We start from the raw sequence: 18,860 nt of genomic DNA on the forward strand, positions 1-18,860 counted from the left end.
ATTTGACAAAGTACAACATCCTTTCTTGATCAAAACTCTTCAGAGTATAGGGATAGAGGGTACATAACTCAACATCATAAAAGCCATCTATGAAAAACCTACAGCGAATATCATTCTCAATGGGGAAAGGCTGAGAGCTTTTCCCCTAAGGTCAGGAACGCGGCACGGATGTCCACTCGCACCACTGCTATTCCACATAGTATTAGAAGTCGTAGCCACAGCAATCAGACAACAAAAAGAAATCAAAGGCATCCAAATCGGCAAAGAGGAAGTCAAACTCTCACTCTTGGCAGATGATATGATACTGTATGTGGAAAACCCAAAAGACTCCACCCCAAAGCTGCTAGAACTCATACAGGAATTCAGTCAGGTAGCAGGATATAAAATCAATGCACAGAAATCAGTGGCATTCCTATACACCAACAACAAGACAGAAGAGAGACAAATCAAGGAGTCGATCCCATTTACAATTGCACCCAAAATCATTCGATACCTAGGAAGAAATCTAACCAAAGAGGCAAAGGATCTGTACTCAGAAAACGATAAAATACTCATGAAAGAAATTGAAGAAGACACAAAGAAAGGGAAAAGCGTTCCATGCTCATGGATTGGGAGAATCAACATTGTGAAGATGTCAATGCTACCTGGAGCAATCGACACATTCAATGCAATCCCCATCAAAATACCATCCACTTTTTTCAAAGAAATGGAACAAAGAATCCTAAAATTTGTATGGAACCAGAAGAGACCCAGAATAGCCAGAGGAATACTGAAAAAGAAAAGCAAAGCTGGCGGCATCACAATTCCGGACTTCCAGCTCTATTACAAAGCTGTGATCATCAAGACACTATGGTACTGGCACAAAAACAGACACATCGGTCAATGGAACAGAATCGAGAGCCCAGAAATGGACCCTCAACTCTATGGTCAACTTATTGTTGACAAAGCAGGAAAGAATGTCCAAGGGCAAAAAGACAGTCTCTTCAACAAATGGTGTTGGGAAAATTGGACAGCCACATGCAGAAGAATGAAACTGGACCATTTCCTTACACCACACACAAAAATAGACTCCAAATGGTTGAAAGACCTAAACGGGAGACAGGAGTCCATCCAAATCCTAAAGGAGAACACAGGTAGCAACCTTTTCGACCTTAGCCGCAGCATCTTCTTCCTAGAAACATCGCCAAAGGCACGGGAAGCCAGGGCAAAAATGAACTGTTGGGATTTCATCAAGATAAAAAGCTTTTGCGCAGCAAAAGAAACAGTCCACAAAACCAAAAGACAACCGACAGAATGGGAGAAAATATTTGCAAATGACCTATCAGACAAAGGGCTAGTATCCAAAATCTATAAAGAACTTATCAAACTCAACACCCAAAGAACAAATAATCCAATCAAGAAAGGGGCAGAAGACATGAACAGACATCTCTCCAAAGAAGACATCCAAATGGCCAAGAGGCACATGAAAAAGTGCTCAACATCGCTCGGCATCAGGGAAATCCAAATCAAAACCTCCATGAGATACCACCTCACACCCGTCAGAATGGCTAAAATTAACAAGTCAGGGAACGACAGATGTTGGCGGGGATGTGGAGAAAGGGGAACCCTCCTCCACTGTTGGTGGGAATGCAAGCTGGGGCAACCCCTCTGGAAAACAGTATGGAGGTTCCTCAAACAGTTGAAATTAGAGCTACCGTTCGATCCAGCAATTGCACTACTGGGTATTGACCACAAAGATAGAAATGTAGGGACCCGAAGGGGTACGTGTACCCCAATGATTATAGCAGCATTGTCCACCATAGCCAAACGGTGGAAAGAGCCAAGATGCCCATCGACAGATGAATGGCTAAAGAAGAGGTGGTATATATACACAATGGAATATTATGCAGCCATCAAAAGGAATGAGACCTTGCCATTTGCAACGACGTGGATGGAACTGGAGGGTGTTATGCTGAGTGAAATAAGTCAATCAGAGAAAGACACGTATCCCATGACCTCACTGATATGAGGAATTCTTAATCTCAGGAAAGAAGCTGAGTGTTACTGGAGTGGTTGGGGGTGGGAGGGATGGGGTGGCTGGGTGATAGACATTGGGGAGGGTATGTGCTACGGTGAGCGCTGTGAATGGTGCAAGACTGTTGAATCACAGATCTGTACTTCTGAAACAAATAACGCAACATATTTTAAGAAAAAAGACAAAGAAGAAGATAACAGGAGAGGAAGCAAAGGGGAGTATGTCAGAGGGGGAGACGAACCATGAGAGATGATGGACTCTGAAAAACAAACGGAGGGTTCTAGAGGGGAGGGGCGTAGGGGGATGGGTTAGCCTGGTGATGGGTATTGAGGAGGGCACGTTCTGCATGGAGCACTGGGTGTTATGAACAAACAATGAATCGTGAAACACTGCACCAAAAACTAATGATGTAATATATGGTGATTAAGATAACAATTAAAAAAAAAAAAGCCAAAACAACAACCACAACAAAAAACAAAAGACACAGGCTATCAGATTGGATTAAAAAACAAGACCCATCCATATGCTGTCTGCAAGAGACTCCTTTTAGACCGAAAGACACCCCCAGATTGAAAGTGAGGGGGTGGAAAACCACTTACCATGCTAATGGACACCAAAAGAAAGCTGGGGTGGCAATCCTTATATCAGACAAACTAGATTTTAAAACAAAGACTGTAACAAGAGATGAGGAAGGACACTATATCCTACTTAAAGGGTCTATCCAACAAGAAGATCTAACAATTGTAAATATCTATGCCCCGAACATGGGAGCAGCCAATTATATAAGGCAATTAATAACAAAAGCAAAGAAACACATGGACAACAATACAATAATAGTGGGGGACTTTAACACCCCCCTGACTGAAATGGACAGATCATCTAAGCAAAAGATCAACAAGGAAATAAAGACTTTAAATGACACACTGGACCAAATGGACTTCACAGACATATTCAGAGCATTCCATCCCAAAGCAACGGAATACACATTCTTCTCTAGTGCCCATGGAACATTCTCCAGAATTGATCACATCCCAGGTCACAAATCAGGTCTCAATCGGTACCAAAAGATTGGGATCATTCCCTGCATATTTTCAGACCACAATGCTTTGAGACTAGAACTCAACCACAAGAGGAAAGTCGGAAGGAACTCAAATACATGGAGGCTAAAGAGCATCCTACTAAAGAATGAATGGGTCAACCAAGAAATTAAAGAAGAATTAAAAAAATTCATGGAAACCAATGAAAATGGAAACACAACTGTTCAAAATCTTTGGGATACAGCAAAGGCAGTCCTGAGAGGAAAGTATATAGCAATACATGCCTTTCTCAAGAAACAAGAAAGGTCTCAAATACACAACCTAACCCTACACCTAAAGGAGCTGGAGAAAGAACAGCAAATAAAGCCTAAACCCAGCAGGAGAAGAGAAATCATAAAGATCAGAGCAGAAATCAATGAACTAGAAACCAAAAGAACAGTAGAACAGATCAACGAAACTAGGAGCTGGTTCTTTGAAAGAATTAACAAGATTGATAAACCCCTGGCCAGACTGATCAAAAAGAAAAGAGAAATGACCCAAATCAACAAAATCATGAATGAAAGAGGAGAGATCACAACCAACACCAAAGCAATACAAACAACTATAAGAACATATTATGAGCAACTCTATGCCAGCAAATGAGATAACCTGGAAGAAATGGGTGCATTCCTAGAGATGTATCAACTACCAAAATTGAGCCAGGAAGGAATAGAAAACATGAACAGACCTATAACCACGAAGGAAATTGAAACAGTCATCAAAAATCTCCCAAGAAACAAAAGCCCAGGGCCAGATGGCTTCCCAGGGGAATTCTATCAGACATTTCAAGAGGAATTAATACCTATTCTCCTGAAAATGTTCCAAAAAATAGAAATGGAAGGGAAACTTCCAAACTCATTTTATGAGGCCAGCATTACCTTGATCCCAAAACCAGACAAAGACCCCATCCAAAAGGAGAATTACACACCAAGATCCTTGATGAACATGGATGCGAAAATTCTCACCAAAACCCTAGCCAATAGGATCCAACAGTACATTAAAAGGATTATTCACCAGGACCAAGAGGGATTTAGTCCTGGGCTGCAAGGCTGGTTCAACATCCGCAAATCAATCAACGTGATACCATACATTAACAAAAGAAAGAACAAGAATCATAGGATCCTCTCCATAGATTCAGAAAATGCATTTGACAAAGTACAACATCGTTTCTTGATCAAAACTCTTCAGAGTATAGGGATAGAGGGTACATACCTCAACATCATAAAAGCCATCTATGAAAAACCTACAGCGAATATCATTCTCAATGGGGAAAGGCTGAGAGCTTTTCCCCTAAGGTCAGGAACGCGGCACGGATGTCCACTCGCACCACTGCTATTCCACATAGTATTAGCAGTCGTAGCCACAGCAATCAGACAACAAAAAGAAATCAAAGGCATCCAAATCGGCAAAGAGGAAGTCAAACTCTCACTCTTGGCAGATGATATGATACTGTATGTGGAAAACCCAAAAGACTCCACCCCAAAGCTGCTAGAACTCATACAGAAATTCAGTCAAGTAGCAGGATATAAAATCAATGCACAGAAAACAGTGGCATTCCCCTACACCAACAACAAGACAGAAGAGAGAGAAATCAAGGAGTCGATCCCATTTACAATTGCACCCAAAACCATTCGATACCTAGGAAGAAATCTAACCAAAGAGGCAAAGGATCTGTACTCAGAAAACGATAAAATACTCATGAAAGAAATTGAAGAAGACACAAAGAAAGGGAAAAACGTTCCATGCTCATGGATTGGGAGAATCAACATTGTGAAGATGTCAATGCTACCTGGAGCAATCGACACATTCAATGCAATCCCCATCAAAATACCATCCACTTTTTTCAAAGAAATGGAACAAAGAATCCTAAAATTTGTATGGAACCAGAAGAGACCCAGAATAGCCAGAGGAATACTGAAAAAGAAAAGCAAAGCTGGCGGCATCACAATTCCGGACTTCCAGCTCTATTACAAAGCTGTGATCATCAAGACACTATGGTACTGGCACAAAAACAGACACATCGGTCAATGGAACAGAATCGAGAGCCCAGAAATGGACCCTCAACTCTATGGTCAACTTATTGTTGACAAAGCAGGAAAGAATGTCCAAGGGCAAAAAGACAGTCTCTTCAACAAATGGTGTTGGGAAAATTGGACAGCCACATGCAGAAGAATGAAACTGGACCATTTCCTTACACCACACACAAAAATAGACTCCAAATGGTTGAAAGACCTAAACGGGAGACAGGAGTCCATCCAAATCCTAAAGGAGAACACAGGTAGCAACCTTTTCGACCTTAGCCGCAGCAACTTCTTCCTAGAAACATCGCCAAAGGCACGGGAAGCCAGGGCAAAAATGAACTGTTGGGATTTCATCAAGATAAAAAGCTTTTGCACAGCAAAAGAAACAGTCCACAAAACCAAAAGACAACCGACAGAATGGGAGAAAATATTTGCAAATGACCTATCAGACAAAGGGCTAGTATCCAAAATCTATAAAGAACTTATCACACTCAACACCCAAAGAACAAATAATCCAATCAAGAAAGGGGCAGAAGACATGAACAGACATCTCTCCAAAGAAGACATCCAAATGGCCAAGAGGCACATGAAAAAGTGCTCAACATCGCTCGGCATCAGGGAAATCCAAATCAAAACCTCCATGAGATACCACCTCACACCCGTCAGAATGGCTAAAATTAACAAGTCAGGGAACGACAGATGTTGGCGGGGATGTGGAGAAAGGGGAACCCTCTTCCACTGTTGGTGGGAATGCAAGCTGGGGCAACCCCTCTGGAAAACAGTATGGAGGTTCCTCAAACAGTTGAAATTAGAGCTACCGTTCGATCCAGCAATTGCACTACTGGGTATTGACCACAAAGATAGAAATGTAGGGACCCGAAGGGGTACGTGTACCCCAATGATTATAGCAGCAATGTCCACCATAGCCAAACGGTGGAAAGAGCCAAGATGCCCATCGACAGATGAATGGCTAAAGAAGAGGTGGTATATATACACAATGGAATAATATGCAGCCATCAAAAGGAATGAGACCTTGCCATTTGCAACGACGTGGATGGAACTGGAGGGTGTTATGCTGAGTGAAATAAGTCAATCAGAGAAAGACACGTATCCCATGACCTCACTGATATGAGGAATTCTTAATCTCAGGAAAGAAGCTGAGTGTTACTGGAGTGGTTGGGGGTGGGAGGGATGGGGTGGCTGGGTGATAGACATTGGGGAGGGTATGTGCTACGGTGAGCGCTGTGAATGGTGCAAGACTGTTGAATCACAGATCTGTACTTCTGAAACAAATAATGCAACATATTTTAAGAAAAAAGACAAAGAAGAAGATAACAGGAGAGGAAGCAAAGGGGAGTATGTCAGAGGGGGAGACGAACCATGAGAGATGATGGACTCTGAAAAACAAACGGAGGGTTCTAGAGGGGAGGGGCGTAGGGGGATGGGTTAGCCTGGTGATGGGTACTGAGGAGGGCACGTTCTGCATGGAGCACTGGGTGTTATGAACAAACAATGAATCGTGGAACACTGCACCAAAAACTAATGATGTAATATATGGTGATTAAGATAACAATTAAAAAAAAAAAAGCCAAAACAACAACAACAACAAAAAACAAAAGACACAGGCTATCAGATTGGATTAAAAAACAAGACCCATCCATATGCTGTCTGCAAGAGACTCCTTTTAGACCGAAAGACACCCCCAGATTGAAAGTGAGGGGGTGGAAAACCACTTACCATGCTAATGGACACCAAAAGAAAGCTGGGGTGGCAATCCTTATATCAGACAAACTAGATTTTAAAACAAAGACTGTAACAAGAGATGAGGAAGGACACTATATCCTACTTAAAGGGTCTATCCAACAAGAAGATCTAACAATTGTAAATATCTATGCCCCGAACATGGGAGCAGCCAATTATATAAGGCAATTAATAACAAAAGCAAAGAAACACATTGACAACAATACAATAATAGTGGGGGACTTTAACACCCCCCTGACTGAAATGGACAGATCATCTAAGCAAAAGATCAACAAGGAAATAAAGACTTTAAATGACACACTGGACCAAATGGACTTCACAGACATATTCAGAGCATTCCATCCCAAAGCAACGGAATACACATTCTTCTCTAGTGCCCATGGAACATTCTCCAGAATTGATCACATCCCAGGTCACAAATCAGGTCTCAATCGGTACCAAAAGATTGGGATCATTCCCTGCATATTTTCAGACCACAATGCTTTGAGACTAGAACTCAACCACAAGAGGAAAGTCGGAAGGAACTCAAATACATGGAGGCTAAAGAGCATCCTACTAAAGAATGAATGGGTCAACCAAGAAATTAAAGAAGAATTAAAAAAATTCATGGAAACCAATGAAAATGGAAACACAACTGTTCAAAATCTTTGGGATACAGCAAAGGCAGTCCTGAGAGGAAAGTATATAGCAATACATGCCTTTCTCAAGAAACAAGAAAGGTCTCAAATACACAACCTAACCCTACACCTAAAGGAGCTGGAGAAAGAACAGCAAATAAAGCCTAAACCCAGCAGGAGAAGAGAAATCATAAAGATCAGAGCAGAAATCAATGAACTAGAAACCAAAAGAACAGTAGAACAGATCAACGAAACTAGGAGCTGGTTCTTTGAAAGAATTAACAAGATTGATAAACCCCTGGCCAGACTGATCAAAAAGAAAAGAGAAATGACCCAAATCAACAAAATCATGAATGAAAGAGGAGAGATCACAACCAACACCAAAGCAATACAAACAACTATAAGAACATATTATGAGCAACTCTATGCCAGCAAATGAGATAACCTGGAAGAAATGGGTGCATTCCTAGAGATGTATCAACTACCAAAATTGAGCCAGGAAGAAATAGAAAACCTGAACAGACCTATAACCACGAAGGAAATTGAAACAGTCATCAAAAATCTCCCAAGAAACAAAAGCCCAGGGCCAGATGGCTTCCCAGGGGAATTCTATCAGACATTTCAAGAGGAATTATTACCTATTCTCCTGAAAATGTTCCAAAAAATAGAAATGGAAGGGAAACTTCCAAACTCATTTTATGAGGCCAGCATTACCTTGATCCCAAAACCAGACAAAGACCCCATCCAAAAGGAGAATTACACACCAAGATCCTTGATGAACATGGATGCGAAAATTCTCACCAAAACCCTAGCCAATAGGATCCAACAGTACATTAAAAGGATTATTCACCAGGACCAAGAGGGATTTAGTCCTGGGCTGCAAGGCTGGTTCAACATCCGCAAATCAATCAAAGTGATACCATACATTAACAAAAGAAAGAACAAGAATCATACGATCCTCTCCATAGATGCAGAAAAAGCATTTGACAAAGTACAACATCCTTTCTTGATCAAAACTCTTCAGAGTATAGGGATAGAGGGTACATAACTCAACATCATAAAAGCCATCTATGAAAAACCTACAGCGAATATCATTCTCAATGGGGAAAGGCTGAGAGCTTTTCCCCTAAGGTCAGGAACGCGGCACGGATGTCCACTCGCACCACTGCTATTCCACATAGTATTAGAAGTCGTAGCCACAGCAATCAGACAACAAAAAGAAATCAAAGGCATCCAAATCGGCAAAGAGGAAGTCAAACTCTCACTCTTGGCAGATGATATGATACTGTATGTGGAAAACCCAAAAGACTCCACCCCAAAGCTGCTAGAACTCATACAGGAATTCAGTCAGGTAGCAGGATATAAAATCAATGCACAGAAATCAGTGGCATTCCTATACACCAACAACAAGACAGAAGAGAGACAAATCAAGGAGTCGATCCCATTTACAATTGCACCCAAAATCATTCGATACCTAGGAAGAAATCTAACCAAAGAGGCAAAGGATCTGTACTCAGAAAACGATAAAATACTCATGAAAGAAATTGAAGAAGACACAAAGAAAGGGAAAAGCGTTCCATGCTCATGGATTGGGAGAATCAACATTGTGAAGATGTCAATGCTACCTGGAGCAATCGACACATTCAATGCAATCCCCATGAAAATACCATCCACTTTTTTCAAAGAAATGGAACAAAGAATCCTAAAATTTGTATGGAACCAGAAGAGACCCAGAATAGCCAGAGGAATACTGAAAAAGAAAAGCAAAGCTGGCGGCATCACAATTCCGGACTTCCAGCTCTATTACAAAGCTGTGATCATCAAGACACTATGGTACTGGCACAAAAACAGACACATCGGTCAATGGAACAGAATCGAGAGCCCAGAAATGGACCCTCAACTCTATGGTCAACTTATTGTTGACAAAGCAGGAAAGAATGTCCAAGGGCAAAAAGACAGTCTCTTCAACAAATGGTGTTGGGAAAATTGGACAGCCACATGCAGAAGAATGAAACTGGACCATTTCCTTACACCACACACAAAAATAGACTCCAAATGGTTGAAAGACCTAAACGGGAGACAGGAGTCCATCCAAATCCTAAAGGAGAACACAGGTAGCAACCTTTTCGACCTTAGCCGCAGCATCTTCTTCCTAGAAACATCGCCAAAGGCACGGGAAGCCAGGGCAAAAATGAACTGTTGGGATTTCATCAAGATAAAAAGCTTTTGCGCAGCAAAAGAAACAGTCCACAAAACCAAAAGACAACCGACAGAATGGGAGAAAATATTTGCAAATGACCTATCAGACAAAGGGCTAGTATCCAAAATCTATAAAGAACTTATCAAACTCAACACCCAAAGAACAAATAATCCAATCAAGAAAGGGGCAGAAGACATGAACAGACATCTCTCCAAAGAAGACATCCAAATGGCCAAGAGGCACATGAAAAAGTGCTCAACATCGCTCGGCATCAGGGAAATCCAAATCAAAACCTCCATGAGATACCACCTCACACCCGTCAGAATGGCTAAAATTAACAAGTCAGGGAACGACAGATGTTGGCGGGGATGTGGAGAAAGGGGAACCCTCCTCCACTGTTGGTGGGAATGCAAGCTGGGGCAACCCCTCTGGAAAACAGTATGGAGGTTCCTCAAACAGTTGAAATTAGAGCTACCGTTCGATCCAGCAATTGCACTACTGGGTATTGACCACAAAGATACAAATGTAGGGACCCGAAGGGGTACGTGTACCCCAATGATTATAGCAGCATTGTCCACCATAGCCAAACGGTGGAAAGAGCCAAGATGCCCATCGACAGATGAATGGCTAAAGAAGAGGTGGTATATATACACAATGGAATATTATGCAGCCATCAAAAGGAATGAGACCTTGCCATTTGCAACGACGTGGATGGAACTGGAGGGTGTTATGCTGAGTGAAATAAGTCAATCAGAGAAAGACACGTATCCCATGACCTCACTGATATGAGGAATTCTTAATCTCAGGAAAGAAGCTGAGTGTTACTGGAGTGGTTGGGGGTGGGAGGGATGGGGTGGCTGGGTGATAGACATTGGGGAGGGTATGTGCTACGGTGAGCGCTGTGAATGGTGCAAGACTGTTGAATCACAGATCTGTACTTCTGAAACAAATAACGCAACATATTTTAAGAAAAAAGACAAAGAAGAAGATAACAGGAGAGGAAGCAAAGGGGAGTATGTCAGAGGGGGAGACGAACCATGAGAGATGATGGACTCTGAAAAACAAACGGAGGGTTCTAGAGGGGAGGGGCGTAGGGGGATGGGTTAGCCTGGTGATGGGTATTGAGGAGGGCACGTTCTGCATGGAGCACTGGGTGTTATGAACAAACAATGAATCGTGAAACACTGCACCAAAAACTAATGATGTAATATATGGTGATTAAGATAACAATTAAAAAAAAAAAAGCCAAAACAACAACCACAACAAAAAACAAAAGACACAGGCTATCAGATTGGATTAAAAAACAAGACCCATCCATATGCTGTCTGCAAGAGACTCCTTTTAGACCGAAAGACACCCCCAGATTGAAAGTGAGGGGGTGGAAAACCACTTACCATGCTAATGGACACCAAAAGAAAGCTGGGGTGGCAATCCTTATATCAGACAAACTAGATTTTAAAACAAAGACTGTAACAAGAGATGAGGAAGGACACTATATCCTACTTAAAGGGTCTATCCAACAAGAAGATCTAACAATTGTAAATATCTATGCCCCGAACATGGGAGCAGCCAATTATATAAGGCAATTAATAACAAAAGCAAAGAAACACATGGACAACAATACAATAATAGTGGGGGACTTTAACACCCCCCTGACTGAAATGGACAGATCATCTAAGCAAAAGATCAACAAGGAAATAAAGACTTTAAATGACACACTGGACCAAATGGACTTCACAGACATATTCAGAGCATTCCATCCCAAAGCAACGGAATACACATTCTTCTCTAGTGCCCATGGAACATTCTCCAGAATTGATCACATCCCAGGTCACAAATCAGGTCTCAATCGGTACCAAAAGATTGGGATCATTCCCTGCATATTTTCAGACCACAATGCTTTGAGACTAGAACTCAACCACAAGAGGAAAGTCGGAAGGAACTCAAATACATGGAGGCTAAAGAGCATCCTACTAAAGAATGAATGGGTCAACCAAGAAATTAAAGAAGAATTAAAAAAATTCATGGAAACCAATGAAAATGGAAACACAACTGTTCAAAATCTTTGGGATACAGCAAAGGCAGTCCTGAGAGGAAAGTATATAGCAATACATGCCTTTCTCAAGAAACAAGAAAGGTCTCAAATACACAACCTAACCCTACACCTAAAGGAGCTGGAGAAAGAACAGCAAATAAAGCCTAAACCCAGCAGGAGAAGAGAAATCATAAAGATCAGAGCAGAAATCAATGAACTAGAAACCAAAAGAACAGTAGAACAGATCAACGAAACTAGGAGCTGGTTCTTTGAAAGAATTAACAAGATTGATAAACCCCTGGCCAGACTGATCAAAAAGAAAAGAGAAATGACCCAAATCAACAAAATCATGAATGAAAGAGGAGAGATCACAACCAACACCAAAGCAATACAAACAACTATAAGAACATATTATGAGCAACTCTATGCCAGCAAATGAGATAACCTGGAAGAAATGGGTGCATTCCTAGAGATGTATCAACTACCAAAATTGAGCCAGGAAGGAATAGAAAACATGAACAGACCTATAACCACGAAGGAAATTGAAACAGTCATCAAAAATCTCCCAAGAAACAAAAGCCCAGGGCCAGATGGCTTCCCAGGGGAATTCTATCAGACATTTCAAGAGGAATTAATACCTATTCTCCTGAAAATGTTCCAAAAAATAGAAATGGAAGGGAAACTTCCAAACTCATTTTATGAGGCCAGCATTACCTTGATCCCAAAACCAGACAAAGACCCCATCCAAAAGGAGAATTACACACCAAGATCCTTGATGAACATGGATGCGAAAATTCTCACCAAAACCCTAGCCAATAGGATCCAACAGTACATTAAAAGGATTATTCACCAGGACCAAGAGGGATTTAGTCCTGGGCTGCAAGGCTGGTTCAACATCCGCAAATCAATCAACGTGATACCATACATTAACAAAAGAAAGAACAAGAATCATACGATCCTCTCCATAGATGCAGAAAAAGCATTTGACAAAGTACAACATCCTTTCTTGATCAAAACTCTTCAGAGTATAGGGATAGAGGGTACATACCTCAACATCATAAAAGCCATCTATGAAAAACCTACAGCGAATATCATTCTCAATGGGGAAAGGCTGAGAGCTTTTCCCCTAAGGTCAGGAACGCGGCACGGATGTCCACTCGCACCACTGCTATTCCACATAGTATTAGAAGTCGTAGCCACAGCAATCAGACAACAAAAAGAAATCAAAGGCATCCAAATCGGCAAAGAGGAAGTCAAACTCTCACTCTTGGCAGATGATATGATACTGTATGTGGAAAACCCAAAAGACTCCACCCCAAAGCTGCTAGAACTCATACAGGAATTCAGTCAAGTAGCAGGATATAAAATCAATGCACAGAAATCAGTGGCATTCCTATACACCAACAACAAGACAGAAGAGAGACAAATCAAGGAGTCGATCCCATTTACAATTGCACCCAAAACCATTCGATACCTAGGAAGAAATCTAACCAAAGAGGCAAAGGATCTGTACTCAGAAAACGATAAAATACTCATGAAAGAAATTGAAGAGGACACAAAGAAAGGGAAAAGCGTTCCATGCTCATGGATTGGGAGAATCAACATTGTGAAGATGTCAATGCTACCTGGAGCAATCGACATATTCAATGCAATCCCCATCAAAATACCATCCACTTTTTTCAAAGAAATGGAACAAAGAATCCTAAAATTTGTATGGAACCAGAAGAGACCCAGAATAGCCAGAGGAATACTGAAAAATAAAAGCAAAGCTGGCGGCATCACAATTCCCGACTTCCAGCTCTATTACAAAGCTGTGATCATCAAGACACTATGGTACTGGCACAAAAACAGACACATCGGTCAATGGAACAGAATCGAGAGCCCAGAAATGGACCCTCAACTCTATGGTCAACTTATTGTTGACAAAGCAGGAAAGAATGTCCAAGGGCAAAAAGACAGTCTCTTCAACAAATGGTGTTGGGAAAATTGGACAGCCACATGCAGAAGAATGAAACTGGATCATTTCCTTACACCACACACAAAAATAGACTCCAAATGGTTGAAAGACCTAAACGGGAGACAGGAGTCCATCCAAATCCTAAAGGAGAACACAGGTAGCAACCTTTTCGACCTTAGCCGCAGCAACTTCTTCCTAGAAACATCGCCAAAGGCACGGGAAGCCAGGGCAAAAATGAACTGTTGGGATTTCATCAAGATAAAAAGCTTTTGCACAGCAAAAGAAACAGTCCACAAAACCAAAAGACAACCGACAGAATGGGAGAAAATATTTGCAAATGACCTATCAGACAAAGGGCTAGTATCCAAAATCTATAAAGAACTTATCAAACTCAACACCCAAAGAACAAATAATCCAATCAAGAAAGGGGCAGAAGACATGAACAGACATCTCTCCAAAGAAGACATCCAAATGGCCAAGAGGCACATGAAAAAGTGCTCAACATCGCTCGGCATCAGGGAAATCCAAATCAAAACCTCCATGAGATACCACCTCACACCCGTCAGAATGGCTAAAATTAACAAGTCAGGGAACGACAGATGTTGGCGGGGATGTGGAGAAAGGGGAACCCTCCTCCACTGTTGGTGGGAATGCAAGCTGGGGCAACCCCTCTGGAAAACAGTATGGAGGTTCCTCAAACAGTTGAAATTAGAGCTACCGTTCGATCCAGCAATTGCACTACTGGGTATTGACCACAAAGATACAAATGTAGGGACCCGAAGGGGTACGTGTACCCCAATGATTATAGCAGCATTGTCCACCATAGCCAAACGGTGGAAAGAGCCAAGATGCCCATCGACAGATGAATGGCTAAAGAAGAGGTGGTATATATACACAATGGAATATTATGCAGCCATCAAAAGGAATGAGACCTTGCCATTTGCAACGACGTGGATGGAACTGGAGGGTGTTATGCTGAGTGAAATAAGTCAATCAGAGAAAGACACGTATCCCATGACCTCACTGATATGAGGAATTCTTAATCTCAGGAAAGAAGCTGAGTGTTACTGGAGTGGTTGGGGGTGGGAGGGATGGGGTGGCTGGGTGATAGACATTGGGGAGGGTATGTGCTACGGTGAGCGCTGTGAATGGTGCAAGACTGTTGAATCACAGATCTGTACTTCTGAAACAAATAACGCAACATATTTTAAGAAAAAAGACAAAGAAGAAGATAACAGGAGAGGAAGCAAAGGGGAGTATGTCAGAGGGGGAGACGAACCATGAGAGATGATGGACTCTGAAAAACAAACGGAGGGTTCTAGAGGGGAGGGGCGTAGGGGGATGGGTTAGCCTGGTGATGGGTATTGAGGAGGGCACGTTCTGCATGGAGCACTGGGTGTTATGAACAAACAATGAATCGTGGAACACTGCACCAAAAACTAATGATGTAATATATGGTGATTAAGATAACAATTAAAAAAAAAAAAGCCAAAACAACAACCACAACAAAAAACAAAAGACACAGGCTATCAGATTGGATTAAAAAACAAGACCCATCCATATGCTGTCTGCAAGAGACTCCTTTTAGACCGAAAGACACCCCCAGATTGAAAGTGAGGGGGTGGAAAACCACTTACCATGCTAATGGACACCAAAAGAAAGCTGGGGTGGCAATCCTTATATCAGACAAACTAGATTTTAAAACAAAGACTGTAACAAGAGATGAGGAAGGACACTATATCCTACTTAAAGGGTCTATCCAACAAGAAGATCTAACAATTGTAAATATCTATGCCCCGAACATGGGAGCAGCCAATTATATAAGGCAATTAATAACAAAAGCAAAGAAACACATGGACAACAATACAATAATAGTGGGGGACTTTAACACCCCCCTGACTGAAATGGACAGATCATCTAAGCAAAAGATCAACAAGGAAATAAAGACTTTAAATGACACACTGGACCAAATGGACTTCACAGACATATTCAGAGCATTCCATCCCAAAGCAACGGAATACACATTCTTCTCTAGTGCCCATGGAACATTCTCCAGAATTGATCACATCCCAGGTCACAAATCAGGTCTCAATCGGTACCAAAAGATTGGGATCATTCCCTGCATATTTTCAGACCACAATGCTTTGAGACTAGAACTCAACCACAAGAGGAAAGTCGGAAGGAACTCAAATACATGGAGGCTAAAGAGCATCCTACTAAAGAATGAATGGGTCAACCAAGAAATTAAAGAAGAATTAAAAAAATTCATGGAAACCAATGAAAATGGAAACACAACTGTTCAAAATCTTTGGGATACAGCAAAGGCAGTCCTGAGAGGAAAGTATATAGCAATACATGCCTTTCTCAAGAAACAAGAAAGGTCTCAAATACACAACCTAACCCTACACCTAAAGGAGCTGGAGAAAGAACAGCAAATAAAGCCTAAACCCAGCAGGAGAAGAGAAATCATAAAGATCAGAGCAGAAATCAATGAACTAGAAACCAAAAGAACAGGAGAACAGATCAACGAAACTAGGAGCTGGTTCTTTGAAAGAATTAACAAGATTGATAAACCCCTGGCCAGACTGATCAAAAAGAAAAGAGAAATGACCCAAATCAACAAAATCATGAATGAAAGAGGAGAGATCACAACCAACACCAAAGCAATACAAACAACTATAAGAACATATTATGAGCAACTCTATGCCAGCAAATTAGATAACCTGGAAGAAATGGGTGCATTCCTAGACATGTATCAACTACCAAAATTGAGCCAGGAAGAAATAGAAAACCTGAACAGACCTATAACCACGAAGGAAATTGAAACAGTCATCAAAAATCTCCCAAGAAACAAAAGCCCAGGGCCAGATGGCTTCCCAGGGGAATTCTATCAGACATTTCAAGAGGAATTAATACCTATTCTCCTGAAAATGTTCCAAAAAATAGAAATGGAAGGGAAACTTCCAAACTCATTTTATGAGGCCAGCATTACCTTGATCCCCAAACCAGACAAAGACCCCATCCAAAAGGAGAATTACACACCAAGATCCTTGATGAACATGGATGCGAAAATTCTCACCAAAACCCTAGCCAATAGGATCCAACAGTACATTAAAAGGATTATTCACCAGGACCAAGAGGGATTTAGTCCTGGGCTGCAAGGCTGGTTCAACATCCGCAAATCAATCAAAGTGATACCATACATTAACAAAAGAAAGAACAAGAATCATACGATCCTCTCCATAGATGCAGAAAAAGCATTTGACAAAGTACAACATCCTTTCTTGATCAAAACTCTTCAGAGTATAGGGATAGAGGGTACATAACTCAACATCATAAAAGCCATCTATGAAAAACCTACAGCGAATATCATTCTCAATGGGGAAAGGCTGAGAGCTTTTCCCCTAAGGTCAGGAACGCGGCACGGATGTCCACTCGCACCACTGCTATTCCACATAGTATTAGAAGTCGTAGCCACAGCAATCAGACAACAAAAAGAAATCAAAGGCATCCAAATCGGCAAAGAGGAAGTCAAACTCTCACTCTTGGCAGATGATATGATACTGTATGTGGAAAACCCAAAAGACTCCACCCCAAAGCTGCTAGAACTCATACAGGAATTCAGTCAGGTAGCAGGATATAAAATCAATGCACAGAAATCAGTGGCATTCCTATACACCAACAACAAGACAGAAGAGAGACAAATCAAGGAGTCGATCCCATTTACAATTGCACCCAAAATCATTCGATACCTAGGAAGAAATCTAACCAAAGAGGCAAAGGATCTGTACTCAGAAAACGATAAAATACTCATGAAAGAAATTGAAGAAGACACAAAGAAAGGGAAAAGCGTTCCATGCTCATGGATTGGGAGAATCAACATTGTGAAGATGTCAATGCTACCTGGAGCAATCGACACATTCAATGCAATCCCCATCAAAATACCATCCACTTTTTTCAAAGAAATGGAACAAAGAATCCTAAAATTTGTATGGAACCAGAAGAGACCCAGAATAGCCAGAGGAATACTGAAAAAGAAAAGCAAAGCTGGCGGCATCACAATTCCGGACTTCCAGCTCTATTACAAAGCTGTGATCATCAAGACACTATGGTACTGGCACAAAAACAGACACATCGGTCAATGGAACAGAATCGAGAGCCCAGAAATGGACCCTCAACTCTATGGTCAACTTATTGTTGACAAAGCAGGAAAGAATGTCCAAGGGCAAAAAGACAGTCTCTTCAACAAATGGTGTTGGGAAAATTGGACAGCCACATGCAGAAGAATGAAACTGGACCATTTCCTTACACCACACACAAAAATAGACTCCAAATGGTTGAAAGACCTAAACGGGAGACAGGAGTCCATCCAAATCCTAAAGGAGAACACAGGTAGCAACCTTTTCGACCTTAGCCGCAGCATCTTCTTCCTAGAAACATCGCCAAAGGCACGGGAAGCCAGGGCAAAAATGAACTGTTGGGATTTCATCAAGATAAAAAGCTTTTGCGCAGCAAAAGAAACAGTCCACAAAACCAAAAGACAACCGACAGAATGGGAGAAAATATTTGCAAATGACCTATCAGACAAAGGGCTAGTATCCAAAATCTATAAAGAACTTATCAAACTCAACACCCAAAGAACAAATAATCCAATCAAGAAAGGGGCAGAAGACATGAACAGACATCTCTCCAAAGAAGACATCCAAATGGCCAAGAGGCACATGAAAAAGTGCTCAACATCGCTCGGCATCAGGGAAATCCAAATCAAAACCTCCATGAGATACCACCTCACACCCGTCAGAATGGCTAAAATTAACAAGTCAGGGAACGACAGATGTTGGCGGGGATGTGGAGAAAGGGGAACCCTCCTCCACTGTTGGTGGGAATGCAAGCTGGGGCAACCCCTCTGGAAAACAGTATGGAGGTTCCTCAAACAGTTGAAATTAGAGCTACCGTTCGATCCAGCAATTGCACTACTGGGTATTGACCACAAAGATACAAATGTAGGGACCCGAAGGGGTACGTGTACCCCAATGATTATAGCAGCATTGTCCACCATAGCCAAACGGTGGAAAGAGCCAAGATGCCCATCGACAGATGAATGGCTAAAGAAGAGGTGGTATATATACACAATGGAATATTATGCAGCCATCAAAAGGAATGAGACCTTGCCATTTGC

The sequence above is a fragment of the Eumetopias jubatus genome, unplaced genomic scaffold (genome assembly GCF_037043125.1).
Source record: "Eumetopias jubatus isolate StellerSeaLion01/CBP00866 unplaced genomic scaffold, mEumJub1_p1.0 scaffold_10, whole genome shotgun sequence".
NCBI lineage: Eukaryota > Metazoa > Chordata > Mammalia > Carnivora > Otariidae > Eumetopias > Eumetopias jubatus.